Below are 15,270 nucleotides of genomic sequence, written 5' to 3' on the forward strand. Positions count from 1 at the left end.
CCTTTTTTATTGGTAATAATGTTTTCAGTGTCGGTCTTACACATGCTCTACATCCCCATTGCCACTAACCCAGATAGGGCCGAATTTCCCAGGACCGTGACGCCACTCTTGTCTTCTGGAACTGGCAGGGGAAGGAGGAGGCCCCTAAGCGGACAGACGAGAACTTGCTTCCTCGCACTTTTCTCTGGAGCAGCATCAGGCAAACAGCCACACCCAGGAGCAAGAGTGTGGCCCTCAATGGCTTTGCTGAGTGAGCTTCTCTGAGACATCTCTCCCGGGAAAGAGATTTCTTAAAAACCATTGAAAGCTTTCCAGAGGGCGAAAGCGAGATGATCGGGAGCCAAGGTTAGGATAAATGCTTCCACTCCTCCTGAGTTCATTTCGGAAACAAGGAAGGAAAGAGGCAGTCACAACTGCTGACTTGCGGATGCCTCATCCAGCAGCTCCCCACCCCGACTCCCCCAATTAAGAAAGAGACACTAAGAGTAAAGTTAATATTATTGCAGGGCCGTTGGTGTATTAAATGTTGTTGAATTAAAAAGCCATTCGCTTAGACCAAAGTCTCCTCCATCCACCACCCACACTTGAGCACAGAACATTCCGGGCAAAGCCCCCTTGCCCTTCCCTCCTTGGCGAAGTCCTCTAGGGTGGGCGAGCCTGGCGTGGCGGGGGAGAGGATTGGGGGCTGAGGACTGTGCCAGCCCCTGAGGACTCTGCCAGGGGTTCCCGAAGCACAGCAGTTTCCCAGGACAGTGCCCATGTTCCGTTCCCCCCCTCCCCGAGTCTCTTTTCCCGGCTGAGGCTGGAACCCTGGAATGGTTTGGGGACCAATGAGGTGGCAGCAGTCGACGCAGGGATCACGGTGAGGGGCGATTTCATCTCCGGGGGGAGAGGCCGCCAAGCGGGGGAGGGAGGCGTAGGAGAAAGGGGGAAGCGGGGGCAAAAAGTAGGAGGGGAGGAGCGGAGAAAGCCAGTTGAGGGGCGGCAAAGGCAGCAGAGGTACCAGAGCGAAAGGTAAAGAAGAAAGAGCAGGTTCGCTGACCGCCGCGGGCAGGAGGGCGGGCGGGGGTCCGGGGCGAGGAGGCGGCGCGGCCGGGGCGCGGGCCGCGCTGGGGGCGCCGCGGGGAGGGTCGCCGTCAGTCAGGCCAAGGGGGCTCGCGGGCCGGGGGGGACGGGCACCCGGCGCACTGCAACGCGAGGGCACGGCGGCCCCTGCAGCCCGGGCGGCGGTGACCGCGCCCCCATCCCAGAGGTGCGCCCGCGCCGCGCTCCGCTTCCCTCCGCTTCCCTCCGCGCCGGCTCCGCGCCCGCCGCCCCGGGGCTGCCCCCGCCCGCTCGCGTCCGTTGCGGGGCCCGGGGAGCGGCGCCGGAGGCCCGGCCGCATTGTGACGTAGCGGGGCCGCGGCAGCGCCTCCGCCGCCCGCCCGCTCCGGCTGCGGCGGTTCCTGCTCCCGCCGCCGCCGTCCATCCGTCCGTCCGTCCGTAGTCCGCGCTCCCGAGCCGCCGCAGCGCCGGGCGCCCCCGGTGAGTCCAGGTCCTGGGCGGGCGCCGCGGGGAGGTGAGGGGCGGCGCCGCGGGCGGCTGAGCCTTTCCAAGTTTGCACCGGGCGACCTGGGCGGGTGTCGCCCTGGCTCCCACCGAGCCCCGGGCCCCCTTTGTGCCGCGAGTCCCGGCTGCTCGAGTAGCGGCGGTGCCTCTGCAGAAAGGGTTTGGGGGGAGGTCTCTACAGCAACGGCGGCGGCGGCTGCCAAGCGGCTGCTCTCCTTGGGGGAGGGGGGGACAGCCCCCGCCTCAATTTCCAAAGGATTGTTCTTTTCATTTGCCGGTTTCGTGTGGTTATTATTCTTGCTGCCACCTGGGATCGTATCGGAGGCAGGGATGGGCAGTGCCGCGGCTCCTAAGAGCTGAGATAATGAGGGGCGAAGTAATAGTAATAGCAACAGCACCACCAACAATAATAGTAATCGCAGAAGAGGGACGCCTGGGGTTGCCACGGCCCAAGGGGAGCCCCTCGCTCAGACGCACCGCGCCCACTGGCTGCTCCGTCCTGCCCGGGCTTCGACCGCCACCCTCGGGCGCCGTCCTGCGTCCCGGGCTCGTCCGCGTCAGTTTTAGCCAGGAGTGTTTGTCTCCTGGCCTTCTTTCGCGGTGATGACTTTCATCTGCAGGTGGTAAGTGAGGTGAACTGGTATTTTGACTATTGTCAAATGCCACGTTTTGTTTATTTCATTTTTACGAAAAGAAAAGAGGGAAAATTATGAGCCATTACTGGCAGCCATACAGTTTCCACAGGAAATACTAGCATTCTTTGAGGAACACGCTACTGCTTGCAGGGAAGAAAGTCTTTGGGAAACAAAAAGGCAACAGCATTGTTGCTCATTTTCAATGGACCGCTAGGAGGGGGGAAACGTGGTGTTTTTTCCTGTGGGAACAGGCTTTCCTTGGGAAAGTTAATTAAGCTTACTATCGGTGGCCGTTTTTCACTTGCTGGTGGTGGGCCCCACTCCTCTTGGCTGTTACTGACAAGTGTCCATCAAAGAGCCCAGAGGAAGGGAGAACCGCTGCAGGGCAGTCTCACCACACACCACGTGCTGTGGAGCACAGCCAGGATGCAGTTTGCGAAATGAAATGAGGGCTGTCTGGGGAGGTTTATGAGGATTACATGTGTGCAGAGTATGTCAGTCCTCCAAGGTGTCACTCTAAACACGTCATTTTCAAGCACGGCTTTCCTTGCTGAATCTGCAGGAAGGCAAAAACCTATTTCTCTTATTATGGAGCAGATGTTCCAGTTGGGAATGGGTTGAAATCTGTATTTCATTTGTACATACTGAAATGTTAAAAGGCAAAGAGGACAAGGTGTGGGAAAGCAGTATGTTAATGTGTTTACATCTGGGAGAGAATGTCTGTTGGGTATTTCTGATGCATCTCAATATTAAATTACATTCAGCCTGGTTAGAGTCTAAGGAGACACCCTTAAGGTGTCCTTAAAATTATTTGAAAAGGTGTGACATTTTCATCACCATAGCAGAAGTCTCTCTGGAAGGCAGTATTAACTGAAGATTACCCAAAACCAAATATGTAGGAGTTCCAGGTCTAGAAACAGGAAGAAAAAGATGGTGGTTCTCTTAAGGATCTTTGGACATCTCAGTTAGAAATTAAATATAAAAAATAAGCTATACAATTTTGAACATAAACTTCATTTTATTTATAGCAAGCATTTCATGAGGAAAGGTTACAATATGGTGGATTTGAAATGATGCTGCATTTATTGATTTGACATTTATTATGTATTGATATCCAAAAGGAAGGGACTAAAGCAAATGCATTTCTCTGTCTACTATGTCACAGCTTTGCTACTTCCAAGTAGTTGTTCTTGTGAAGGTATATAGTAGAAATGCAGAACAGAGGCCAAGAAACTTTGTGTGCGCTGTTGTCTTAGAAGGAATTGTAAGGGTACTTTACTGCTCTTAAGAGGAGGGAAACCCACATAACCATCTAATACAAACAAATGATCTTTGATATTATCAGAGAAAGCCTGGAGCTGTTTTTCTTGCCATACCGAAGGCATTTCTTGTCAAGAGAGGAAATCTCCCAAGGAGCAGGTACATCATTATAAGAAACACAAGGGAATTTCTCTTAAATACAAAATCTAATTGAACAGCAGCAAGAGAATCAGTGACACTCTTAGAATAGAAGGCTTGTTTTTGGCAGTCTGTCAGATTAGGGTTGCAAACCACATAGGAGAAATAAGTGTCTTGGGAGAAAAATAATTTCCTGGTGAAAATCAGACATTTGCTTCTGTGAAGCTTTTACCTTTATATACTTGTTTCCTTGTGCCCCTTAGACTGGTGTGCAGATTCCACTTACAAGAATTAATTTTCTGAAAATGAATCAGTGAAATGGTTACTAATATGATACATACTATGCATGATTTTGTTTTAAATGTATGGTTATTATCAAGATTTATGCCGTAACTTGCAAACCTCAAGGCACTTTTTTTTTTTTTTTTCAAATTTATTATTTTTGGCTGTGCTGGGTCTTTGCTACTGCGCGCGGGCCCTCTCCAGTTGTGGCGAGCGGGGGCCACTCTTCGCTGCGGTGCGCAGGCTTCTCACTGCGGTGGCCTCTCCCGCTGCGGAGCACGGGCTCCAGGCGTGCGGGCTTCAGTAGTTGTGGCTCGCGGGCTCTAGGGCGCAGGCTCAGTAGTTGTGGCTCACAGGCCCAGCCGCCCCGCGGCATGTGGGATCTTCCCGGACCAGGGCTCGAACCCGTGTCCCCTGCATTGGCAGGCGGACTCCCAACCACTGTGCCAGCAGGGAAGCCCCCTATGCATGGTTTTTTGCTTTACATAAGTTAGATAACTAGATTTTGTATTTTATGGTTTGTATCTTATCAGCTCTTTCTTTAAGCTTTTAAAATTAATGATCAAAATATGTGTTGAAATGATTAATGTTAATTGATATGATTGATGGCTGGGCCCTGGAAAAGTACTGATTGATTCCTAAATAGTCATTATGTATACACTTTGTACATACATGGGATATAAAAATATGCAGAGTCTCTTCACAAGGAACTTACAAGGGGGAAATAGGACACATGAAAAATAATGGTACAAAAGATGAAAGAAGATATTTTATGATTGAGTGCCCAAGACACTGAGTAGTAATTGAAAAGGAATTCCCAGGAGAAATTAATCAAATCAGCTTAGATGTTTTATCAGTTATCCATTGATGTGTAGCAAATCACCCCCAAATGTAGTTGCTTAAAATGACGCTATAGCTTGCGATTCTGTGGTTGGCAGTTCAGGTTGGGTTCAGCTAGGTGGTTCTTCTGCTGGTCTTGGTTGAGTTCCTCAGTTATCTTCAGTCAGCTGGTAGTTTGGATGAGCCAGGATGGCCCCATTTATGTCTGGCAGTTATTAGGTCACATTAACAGGTAACTGGGGCATGTGCCTCCCATTCTCCAGCTGACTAGTGTGGGCTTCTTTATGTGGCAGACAAGCAGTGTTCCAAAAGCAGTGAAAGAGCAAACCCCAATTCAAGGTGATTTTTAAGCCTCTGCTTGTACTGTATTATACTTGCTACCTTCCCATTGGCCAAATCAAATCACAAGGTCACCCCGGATTCAAGGGGTATTGAAAGACTCCACTTACGATCAGAGGGAGCTGCAAAAAATTGTAGCAATTTTTTTTTTTTCAATCTAGTACGTGTATGAAAACACTTGTTCTAGCAAATGTTTTGTGCTGAGGGATAATGTACTATAAGATAGTATACTTGTAAACAGCCCAGAATTGAGGCTAGGGAATTGCCCTATAAATCATTGTGCTATATAATCTTTGTTCTGAAAACCACAGGTAGAGGAGGAGGAGTGACAACGATAATAAAATTTTAGCCATAGCCTCTCCCAGCGGCGTTAGGATGGTCTGGAAACAGTAGGCTGGTAGCAGAGTCAGCAGTCCCTGGTGGGAGGTGAGGAAAGCTCTGACAAAGGTGGAGGCAGAGAGAATGGAAAGGGAGGGATCGACCTGGGAGAGCCTGTATTTATCATTAGGTGACTGATTACAATCAGAATCATTATGAGAATTAAAAAAGCTTAAGTGACTGAAAGAATGATTGTGCTGTTGTGAGAAATAGAGAAATCAATAAGTGATTTATTTGGGGGGAGGAGAAAAATTCAGTTCCAGGAAGGTTGATTAAAAGAGATGAATTGCATGTGAAAGTACTTTATAAGCTGCAGAGTATACTATGAATGTCACTATTGCTTAGTGTTTAAATGGCAGTGGATTCTATACCGCTAAGTTTCTCTAGTTGTAAAGCAACAGAAAACAAAATGCAACCTGGAGGATATCCTAAGGGTCAAAGGGAAGTCAGAACCACTCTCAGGATAGAAACAAAACCTCTCTGGGGGGCTGGGGAGTAGGAACTGAAGTTCTTTTTCCTGAGGCACACACAGCTGGAGGTCTGCCCATGGAAGGCTCTGCCCTTGGACTTAGTGAAGCAGGAAAGAGAAATCCTTGGGCCTAGTTTGAGTGGCAGGCACACTGCTGAGCCAGAAGCCTTGACTGACAGCCCCGCTAAGACAGCACACAATGGGTAATAGGTGGGTGCTTCCTCAAAGGACATGGGAGCAATGCTATCAAAATTGGGAATGGACACAAGGTGGCAAAACCAGCCAGTGTCCGCCAGAGATGAACGCTTGAAGATTTATTTGGGCCTAGCCACTGGGAAGCAGGCAGGGTAGGAGGTGACAATTCAGGCACATTTACATAGAGATGTCAGCGCATTAATGACAGTTAAACCCATGCTAGTGGCAGGGTTTTCTCATGGAGGGAGAGTAGAGAAAGGAGAGAGCCGGCACAGTGCGTCATCCAGGCTCCTCCGTAAACGTCAGTGGATATTTCATTAGAGGGGAGAGGAATGCAGAACACGTTCTGTGCCGTCTTTCACCTGAGGGCTCAGTCGAGGTGCTGCTTCGCCAGCCTTGTTTTCTTGGTGGCTAGGCTGAAATTCGGGTGGTGTCCTCACCATCGGGTGCAGCTGTCAGGCCAGCCCGAAACACCTGGCCTTGCTCACATCACACGATCAGTCGCAACAGCACGCAGAGCTGCTCTTTATGGAAGGGCCTCGTATGGACCAGCTCAAACCTGAGCGTACGCTTTTCCGGTTTCTGTTGCACAAGTCTAAGAACGCTGAAGGTATTCAACAAATGTTAACTTAATGAGTGAAGGTGCCGTCATCTGCCGCAGGAACGTTTTCTAAAGCAGTCCGGTCTGGCTTTTCGTTATTCACAAAAGAATTGGCTATAAAGTCTCTAAATGTGTTCTGCAGATTTAAATGGTCTAAGGTGCTAGTGTCACAGTAATATAGGTTTTTATAACCCACCACTTACAAAAATAGACTCTGGGTTTTCTTTTTTGAAACACAATTGTCTTTACTTTTTGTATTTGTCAGCAAGTCACAGAAACCCAGTGTTCAAGTAGGAAGGGACATATCCTGGCTCCTGTAGTGGAAAACTTCAGCAAGGATCCAATTCTGCTTTTGTCTTCTTCATGGTGGTAAAATGTTCATCAGCAGCTTTAGACTTACTCCCTGTGGGAAAAGAGAATAATTCAGGATTTACTCTAATTAGACCGCTTTGATCATATGCTCATGCCTGAACCAGTTCTTATGGCCAGAGATTGGGAACATGCTTCTTGGCTCGGCCTTGATGGTGGGTCCAGTCCTGGAGCCTTCAGGAACGGGAGGGAGTCTGCGTGAGGAGTGGGTGGGAGGTGGGAGAGGTGCATGAGAGGGTGGTCAGCAAAGCCCTCCTAAACCGAATGACCTGAGAGCAGGGAATGGGTGGTTTTTAAAGAGAAAATACTGAAAAGAAGAGAAAGTGGAGGCTGTGCAAACAGAAACAGCAGATATCTACTGTTCATCTGTTTTCCCCGGAGAACATAGCATATCTCACTAAGCCACCAAGCCATAAACCTGGGAATGGTCCTGGTCTGACCGTCTCCCTTTCTGCCTCCACCTAATCAATCACCAGGGCCTCCTGTTCCATCTCTCAATCTTACTCTTTTTCCCTATGTTAGTTTAGACCCTCCCTGTTTCAGTCCTCACAGCTCACCTCTAAAATGCTGCCTCCCGTCTCTACCTACCAGGCCATTCTCCTCACCACTGCCTGAGAGCTCTTTCTAAAGAACGAATAGTTAAAATCGAATCATGCCTCTGTGGTCAAAAGGTACAAATTGCCAGCTGTAAAATAAATAAGTCATGGGGGTGTGATATACAGCATGGTGACTATAGTTAATAATAATATATTGCATATTTGAAAGTTGCTAAGAAAGAGGGTCTTAAAAGTTCTCATCATAAGGAAAAAAGTTGTAACTATGTGTGGTGATAGATGTTAACTAGACTTATCGTGGCGATCGTTTCATAATACATACAAATATCAAATCATTATATTTTGCACCTGAAACTAATACAATGTTCCGTGCCAGCTGTATCTCCATAAAAGAAGAACCATTCAAAACTTCATGGCCCTGGGGAAGAAGTCCAAGCTCTTAACCGTGAATTCCAGGATTCCCCATGATGTGCGCCCTGCCTCCTGTCGGACACAGCAGATGGACGGGAGTGAGGGCGTGCAACACACTTCTTTTCGCTCTCCACATAATCCTCATGCTGTGCTGACCTCTCGAACATTAAGGTCACCAAATGTCCATTTTCTCTCTCATTTTCCTACTTTCGCATGTGCTGTTGTCTCTGTGGAATATTGTTTCTCCTTTCTTGACCTAGTGGACATCTACTCCTCTTCCTGGGTACAACCCAAGTATTATTCTCTCAAGAAGCCTTTGCTGAACACCCCCTCCTACCCAGCCCCTGCCTCAGACTTGACCCTGTGGTCGGCGTTGGGTATACTAGTCTGTCTCTGCTCCTGCTCTAAATGTCTTTAGCGAGGCACCGTGCTTCCTCGTCTTTGTATATTCCTGTGCTTAGTACGGTACCTCTCACACCAGGGATGCACGATAATTTTTAAATGAGTGAATGAAATATGTGTACTGCAATGTTAATCTTCGGGTTTTTAAGGTGATTTTTTTAGGTTTTTTCTGTTTCCTTTAACTTGATTCTCATATCTGCATCTTGGAACACTGGACATGAAGACAGGTTCTCTTTGAAATTGCTGCTCAGACACTTTTGCAGCAGTTCTCCCAACTGCTCGTTTCCTACTTGGTCACTAAGAGCTGCCTTAAGAAAGAGGTGGGAAAATAGCAGTGGCCCAAAGTTAATCTCAAGGCTAGAATCTATGGCTCGGGGATCAGATGAGGAGTACTTTTTCTTCCTACCGTAGAGAGGGCATCTAACAGTTAATATCCGAGGTGCTTACTCCGTGTTGCAGTTATTCTTAGGGAATCCTCACAGCAGCCCCAGGGAAGAGATGTTACATTCTCAGCCTTCCTCTCCATGTGAGAAAACTAAGATTCAAAGAGTTGAAGCCGCTAAGCTCCCTCTTCCTGAAGCCTGCAGAGCTGCCAGCCACTCATCTGGGTTGTTGAGGAGGAGACCCCATCCCTGACTGGGCTCCCAAGTCATCCATTATGATGTTTTTGTTGTTGTTCTAGAACGAAGTGACCACTTCCTGAGAATAAAACATTCCAGCTGCCTTCCTTGGCCATCAATTATGTCAAAAACACTATGGAAAAAGTTGTTTAAAGACGTAAGGACACCAGTACTCTATGTAGTTGAAATTAAGATGAATGTCTACCTTAGAAATTCCGATTATGTTCTCGTGAATCTACCATTGCCAGATAATAAAGGCCTCTTACAGAGGTTGTACCGTCATGTGTATAAAGGCCTCTTGGACAGGCATGGAAGAGGCTTAGTTCTGAGAATCACGCATAAAGTTATACCAAAGATACACAAAATGAGCTAAACACTTTGGAAGCCGCAGAAGCTTAAGAATGTTTCTTAACCTGTTGTCAGTCTGAGAGCATTTTGAGGCTCTGATGAAAGCTATGGTTTCTTTCCTTAGAGAAAAAAGATGTGCACACTCACACACACACCACTTTGGATCTGATTTCAAGAGTTTCCATCTGTGGATTTCCTGGGGCTCCATGGCCTCCAGGTTAAAAACCTTGCTTAAAAGCTGTAATCTGGAAGAAGGGTAACAGCCATTGTTGAGTGTTTACCGTGTATCACATGTAACCATTTATCATGATCACCATGTGCCAGTCCTTTCTGAAAAGCACATCATAGCCAACCAGCCCCTAAGACGTGCATGATGAGCCCTGTTTTAAGCTGTGGAGAGTGAAGTTCGGAGAAGGAACTTACTTGTCTCCCAGCTGCCAAGCGGTGAGCGTGGAATTAAACGCAGAACCCAGATCTGCATCACTGCTCCTTCACTCCATTCTTCTTACCTGGAGAGGCATGAGACCGGTCAGGGAGACTCCCAGCCTCTGTTATTCCTGACTGCCCTCAGCCTTCAGCTTCCCCGTTGAAAGTCAGTCAAGTGGCTGCTTCTGCCTCAGGAGCCTCCTGGAATGTTTCCAGTGCCAGAGGACAAGGACAAGGGCTGGGAAGGTCTCAGCTCTCTGTCGCCCGCCACACAGAGCAGATAACATCCCTAGAGAGATGCGGCCCGACTGCCGGACCATCCCTGGGTGAGCGCCGCACTTGGTCCGGAGTGCCGTTTACACACCTGGAAACTTTAACTCAGCACATCCTCCACAACACAAGCGCCTGCACGTTCTCCATGTGAGCCCGTCCACAGATGTTTATTGTGGGCACCTGTTTGCCCGGCTCCACACTCGGAGCTGTGGTCACGGCAGCACACAGATGTGGGTCCTGAGCTCTTGGCGCTTACACCTGGCTCACATCTAGCAGAGAAGGGGGCTAACAAAGGATTTAAATAAAGTGCGATAAGTTGGATGAAAAAGGAAGTATAAAGGATTCATTCCATTCTTTGTAGTTTCAAAACTCTAGTCCCAAACATGTCTAGTTCTCTAGCCCTTTCCGTCCTCCCTCTCAGGGTGTTTAGAGAGCTTCAGGTTTCCAGAGACTTGCTTGACAGAGGAAGGGGGACCCACGAGCAGAGCAGTTCCTCTCAGGTCCCCCTTTGCAGGTGAGAAGGCAGAGTGACCAGACAACAGGATGGAGTGAAGACAAGGCTGACTGGTCGGTCTGGTCCCAGCAGCTGCTTCTCAGTTATTGGTGATGTGACTATTGTCCTTGTTTTGGTCTTCATGTTGTAGTCTCTCCGCTGCAAATGAATCCGGCGGGTAAGTACTCTTCAGGGAACAAACACACCATCAGCCTCTGCTCCCTCTTTGTAGCCCCTCTGGGCTCCCCGTGTGTCACCTCTTCTCTCATTCCACGGCTACTTCTCCCCTCTCGCCCACCTGCCCCCGAGACAGCCTCCTGGGTTTTCTCCCCAAATGTCTGCTTGTGACCAGAACAGCCTGCTAGAAATAAATAGGATCCATGGGTGCGAGCCCCATAGGTCATTTCAGATCTTCCAGTACACACAGTAAGAAAAGTAGAAGGAAACAAGTGAAATTAATGTTAATAATGTTTTACTTAACCCAGTATATCCAGAGTATTAGCGTTGCCCTATGTGACCAATATTTTAAAAAATTATTAACCGATTCTTTGCATTCTTTTTTTCCCAAACTCTTTGAAATTTGAGTGTATTTTATTGTTTTAATTTTAAAAAATGTTTATTGAAATATAGTTGATTTACAATGCTGTGTTAGTTTCAGGTAGATAGCGAAGTGATTCAGTTATACATATATATATATATATATATATATATATATATATATATATATATTCTTTTTTTACATTATCTTCCATTATAGGTTATTACAAGATATTGAGTACAGTTGGGTGTACTTTATTCTTAACACAGACCAGCCACGCTTGCCATCCTCAGTCACCACATGTGGCTCGTGGCTCCCGTGGTGGCCTGCAGGCTCGGGCTCTGAGGAGGCCCTGGGAGCCCCAAGGGCAGACTCAGCCATCACCACCTCTGTCCCCCGCAGCACTTAGCTTGCGCCTCTGCCGTCGCCCCCCCAGGAGGTGTTGTACTCGGCTGTCTGCTCTCTCGAACGTGGGCCTTTGGGGGCAGGCAACGTGTCAGTCATCTCTCTGTCCCTCGTGTAGAGTGCAGTGTTTAGGAGGCCCACAGTTGGCATTTGGGACATTGAACACGTTAAAGGATGGGAGAGGGTTATTTGTAACCTCAGGAGCGGAAGGGATTGGTATGGGGGAGGGGGCTCACCTCCCCACCCCTGGCTCCTGCCTTGCGATCCCTGGTTCTGTCCGGTGCTGCAGAACTGCATTTGAGTCAGACTGAGTGGACAGGGGGGCCTCGACAGTTAAAAGGGACATTCTAGCCTAGAATCGTGCCGAGCTTCTATGTGTCTCGTTGAGTGTGAAGCTTCACCTCCTCTAATACTGAATACTAGGGGAACTTATCTGCAGTCTAGCATGTTAAACTGTAACGTGTTATTTAACAGCGGTAGGGGAGGGGGCGTAAGCAGGACAGACCAAACACCAAAACAAAACTTGTCCACTGGACAAGCCTCCCAGTGAGATTACAAAGAAGGCCAGCTGACATCTAGAACATTAACTACACAAAGAAGGAATAGCCTGCATCAGGGAGCTGTTAGAGTCATAATGATGAGCTTTCTCTACGTTTCCAGTGGTTTTAGAGTCATCACTACGCCTCCTGAGAGAATGGGAGATTTATAGGCTGAGTCAGTTTGCCTTTGCATGTACAGTATTTAAATTTTGCAAGTTCTCCTAACCAACTAATGTGCATGTGCTTGCTGGTCTACTTTACCCCTAATGATAAATGCCACTTAAAATAATTGATTCAACCAAACCTCAAAGATTGGTACTGCAACAAAACCATACTAATCACATATTCAAATAAATTCAAAGTTTGCAAAGGGGAGAAAACATTAGTGTTTGATCTGTTAAGTCATATAAGCATCTTAAGAAGGACTTCTTGTATCAGAAAAGAGTATGGTTACCTCAGGCCCACTCAAAAGGTACGTTGAAATAGAAAGTGGAATTAGGCCTAACCTCCGTTTTCTGCAGTTGATTCCCATTTTCAACCTGGAAAGCTCCTTGACCTCCTTGAGGTTTTTGTTTCTCAGAGTGCATACAGGGAAGAGTAAATCCTGCTGTCACACACTATGTAGGAGGAGGATGAATGAAGTCTAGAGAGTGTTTTGAACAATTCCTCATAAAAACTATTTGGAACAGTTGGAGGGCAAAGTAGCTGCCAATATTTTTGCAGACTAAATTCTAAAAAGCCAGAAAAATCGTAGCATACATCCAGTTGTAGATAACCAAACACTAACCATGTTTAAGTAATTTGAAGATCTCTTTTTAATAAGTCAAGGATGGTTCAAGACAGGCAGTGCTTTTTATCTGTTGGCTCCAGTTTGGGGAAGGCTGCTTTCATGTGAGTCTCTTAAAAAGAACTCGTGCCTGTCTGTATCTGCAGTGTCCTTTGTCCAACATGACGGCTCTGGTGTGCTGTGTTGGTGTAATTGAAAACCTATAAAAAGGCTGAGAGCTACTTTTGAACTGGCTCGGTGAGCTTGGACTGGGTTTGTCAAAGTGGTGAAAGGTTTCAAGGAATTTTCATAAATGAGGTCTCCAACCTGTGTTTTAGCCATATAGTTCCAATGAACTCTGAGGCCCGTGAACTCAGAGAAAAGCAGTCCTATCAAGATGGAAAATAATGATTCATTTTCATTCCCCGAGCTCTGCAGACATAAGCACACTTCGCCGCTGATCATCATAATTTAGCAGTACTGTTGTGCACTAAAAATACAATTTAAAAGTCTAATGTTTAATTAAGTTGAGTACTCGCAGATTAACATGGTTACACATCTTAGGCACAGGATATAGCGCAGTGTTTACTCCTGTTGCTAGGAAATAAGAGTTCTTCACAAGTTACAGGTTGATTTGGTAAGAAGAGGGATGTAAGTTTCTCCTGCTAACAGACTTGATCGATTCTTCTTTGTTTGTGTTTCATAATGTATGTAAATGCATTTCATGCCCCAGAAGTCCTGCACGCTCAGAGCTTTTGTTGGTAACAGAAAGCCCAGGTACGTGCACCTAAGCAAACGTTTGGAGGATATTTGAAAGAGTGATTTTACCTAGAGCTCGTGGATGAAATCAGCTTCATCAAGTATTTGAGTTTTTAATGAAATGAATTTGTCCATTTGTTAGAATTATCAAGAAAATAGATTGTTCTTTAATGTATGATTATCACGAGGCTAATTAATGGTTTTGCATTCTTGCCATTAGTGGGAAACTGTCAAATTAGTGTCAAAATTTAATCCAGGTTGATGGTTTTCCAAAATCATTAAAACTTGCATGTAGGAAATCAACTCTGCTATTCTTTTTTCCCTTTCCCTCCCTTTGGCAAACCTCACTGCGTGACACATTGTACAATAGTTTTTAAAAATGCAAAGCTAATGCTTGCACAGCATGAAAGGGAGTAGCTATGCCAGCTCACTTGCCTTGTCCCTGGAAAAGACGAAAGATTTCTATGTGGTATTTCAGTCAGGACCAGGCGTGAAAGAGTGGCCTACCCAAGCTCAAAAGCAGAACTAAGAAAAAACCCATGGGGACAAATTTCTGTTTGATCTATTTGAGTCAGGCCCTTGTTCACAGGGCTGAGATTTCAAAGCAGAGGCCCTCCCTAAAAGATGGAAAATAGCAGAATACTTGATTGTGTTGAGGAACAATATCAGCTTTTAGATGGCTTGTGCTTATTACAGGATTTTATCCTATATCCAAACTCAGAACAACTTGGGGAGAAGAAGGGGAGGGCGCTGCTGAGGGGCAGGATTCTGACTGCACTCCAGGATATGTGCCCATAACCTCTCTTGGTGATTAACACACTTTAAACTTCCTTCTGGGTAATTATTGACTCATTTCTTTAGAAAGCCACTTGTTGATTTTGGTAAGAATGTTTTCTCAGTCTGTGCAAGTAGCTAGCGCAGTTTCAGGTACATGCTATGTGATCGATACATGTTGGCTGAGTAAATGAATCCTTCAACATGTCTTGCAAGTAAATGTATCAATAATATAAGACCTAAGGCTTACTCCACTGCAGTAAATAGAGGTTAAAGGCTTGTCTTCTCAAAAGATATCATCGTGTAACCTGTGTTATTTATACTCAGAGCATCCCTCTGAAGCAGCAATACTGTCAAACAAGTGGGCAAAATGCCATGTGATGGAAGGTTGCACTGCTCAGCCGCTAGTTGGAATAGGTGAGGGAATTGTAAGAGGCCTGAGACCTGCTGTTACAGAACTTTTGATGCTAGAAGGGAATTTGGAGATTTGACAGTAATGAGATGGAAAGGTGAGATAACCAAACTGGCACACAAATTACTAGCTTTTAGGGTGTGGTGATTATGTCCTGTCATTCTTACTGTCACCTGAAACACCCAACAGCACTCTTGTAAATGGTGTGGGATAAAGATGGTGGATGGAGGAGACCGCTGCATTGGTTATGGGCAGGGGTATGAGTCTCAGAGCACAGCCTGACTCAGCCTCTTACTGTGTGTGTGATTTGGGACAGCTTACTGAACCTCTTGATATTTTGATATTGTTTTTTCTTTCTCTAACAAGTATCTATTGATTACTTCATTTATTCAAGGTAAGTTTTGAATGATTAGGATAAAATGGGAATCATGGATATCTGATCCACTCTCTTCCTTTCTCCACCTGCTCTGTGTGCTGAGATATTTGGACTGAATCA

At 46.6% G+C, this 15,270-nt stretch overlaps 1 protein-coding gene across 4 annotated transcripts in view; it reads left to right on the forward strand.

The window, feature by feature from the left end:
- The first annotated feature begins 537 nt into the window (after positions 1-537).
- Positions 538-15,270, forward strand: part of SNCAIP (synuclein alpha interacting protein) — a 149,064-nt gene continuing 134,331 nt past the window's right edge. Inside the window, exon 1 of one of the 4 annotated variants that reach the window (XM_057541469.1) lies at positions 538-862. The gene's annotated coding sequence lies outside the window, so the exon portion shown is untranslated. Of the gene's footprint in view, positions 863-954; positions 1,015-1,069; positions 1,525-1,552; positions 2,172-15,270 lie in introns of those variants that run through there. The other 3 variants (XM_007188475.2, XM_007188477.2, XM_007188476.2) reach the window with 3 other exon arrangements.

The sequence above is a fragment of the Balaenoptera acutorostrata genome, chromosome 2 (genome assembly GCF_949987535.1).
Source record: "Balaenoptera acutorostrata chromosome 2, mBalAcu1.1, whole genome shotgun sequence".
Lineage (NCBI taxonomy): Eukaryota > Metazoa > Chordata > Mammalia > Artiodactyla > Balaenopteridae > Balaenoptera > Balaenoptera acutorostrata.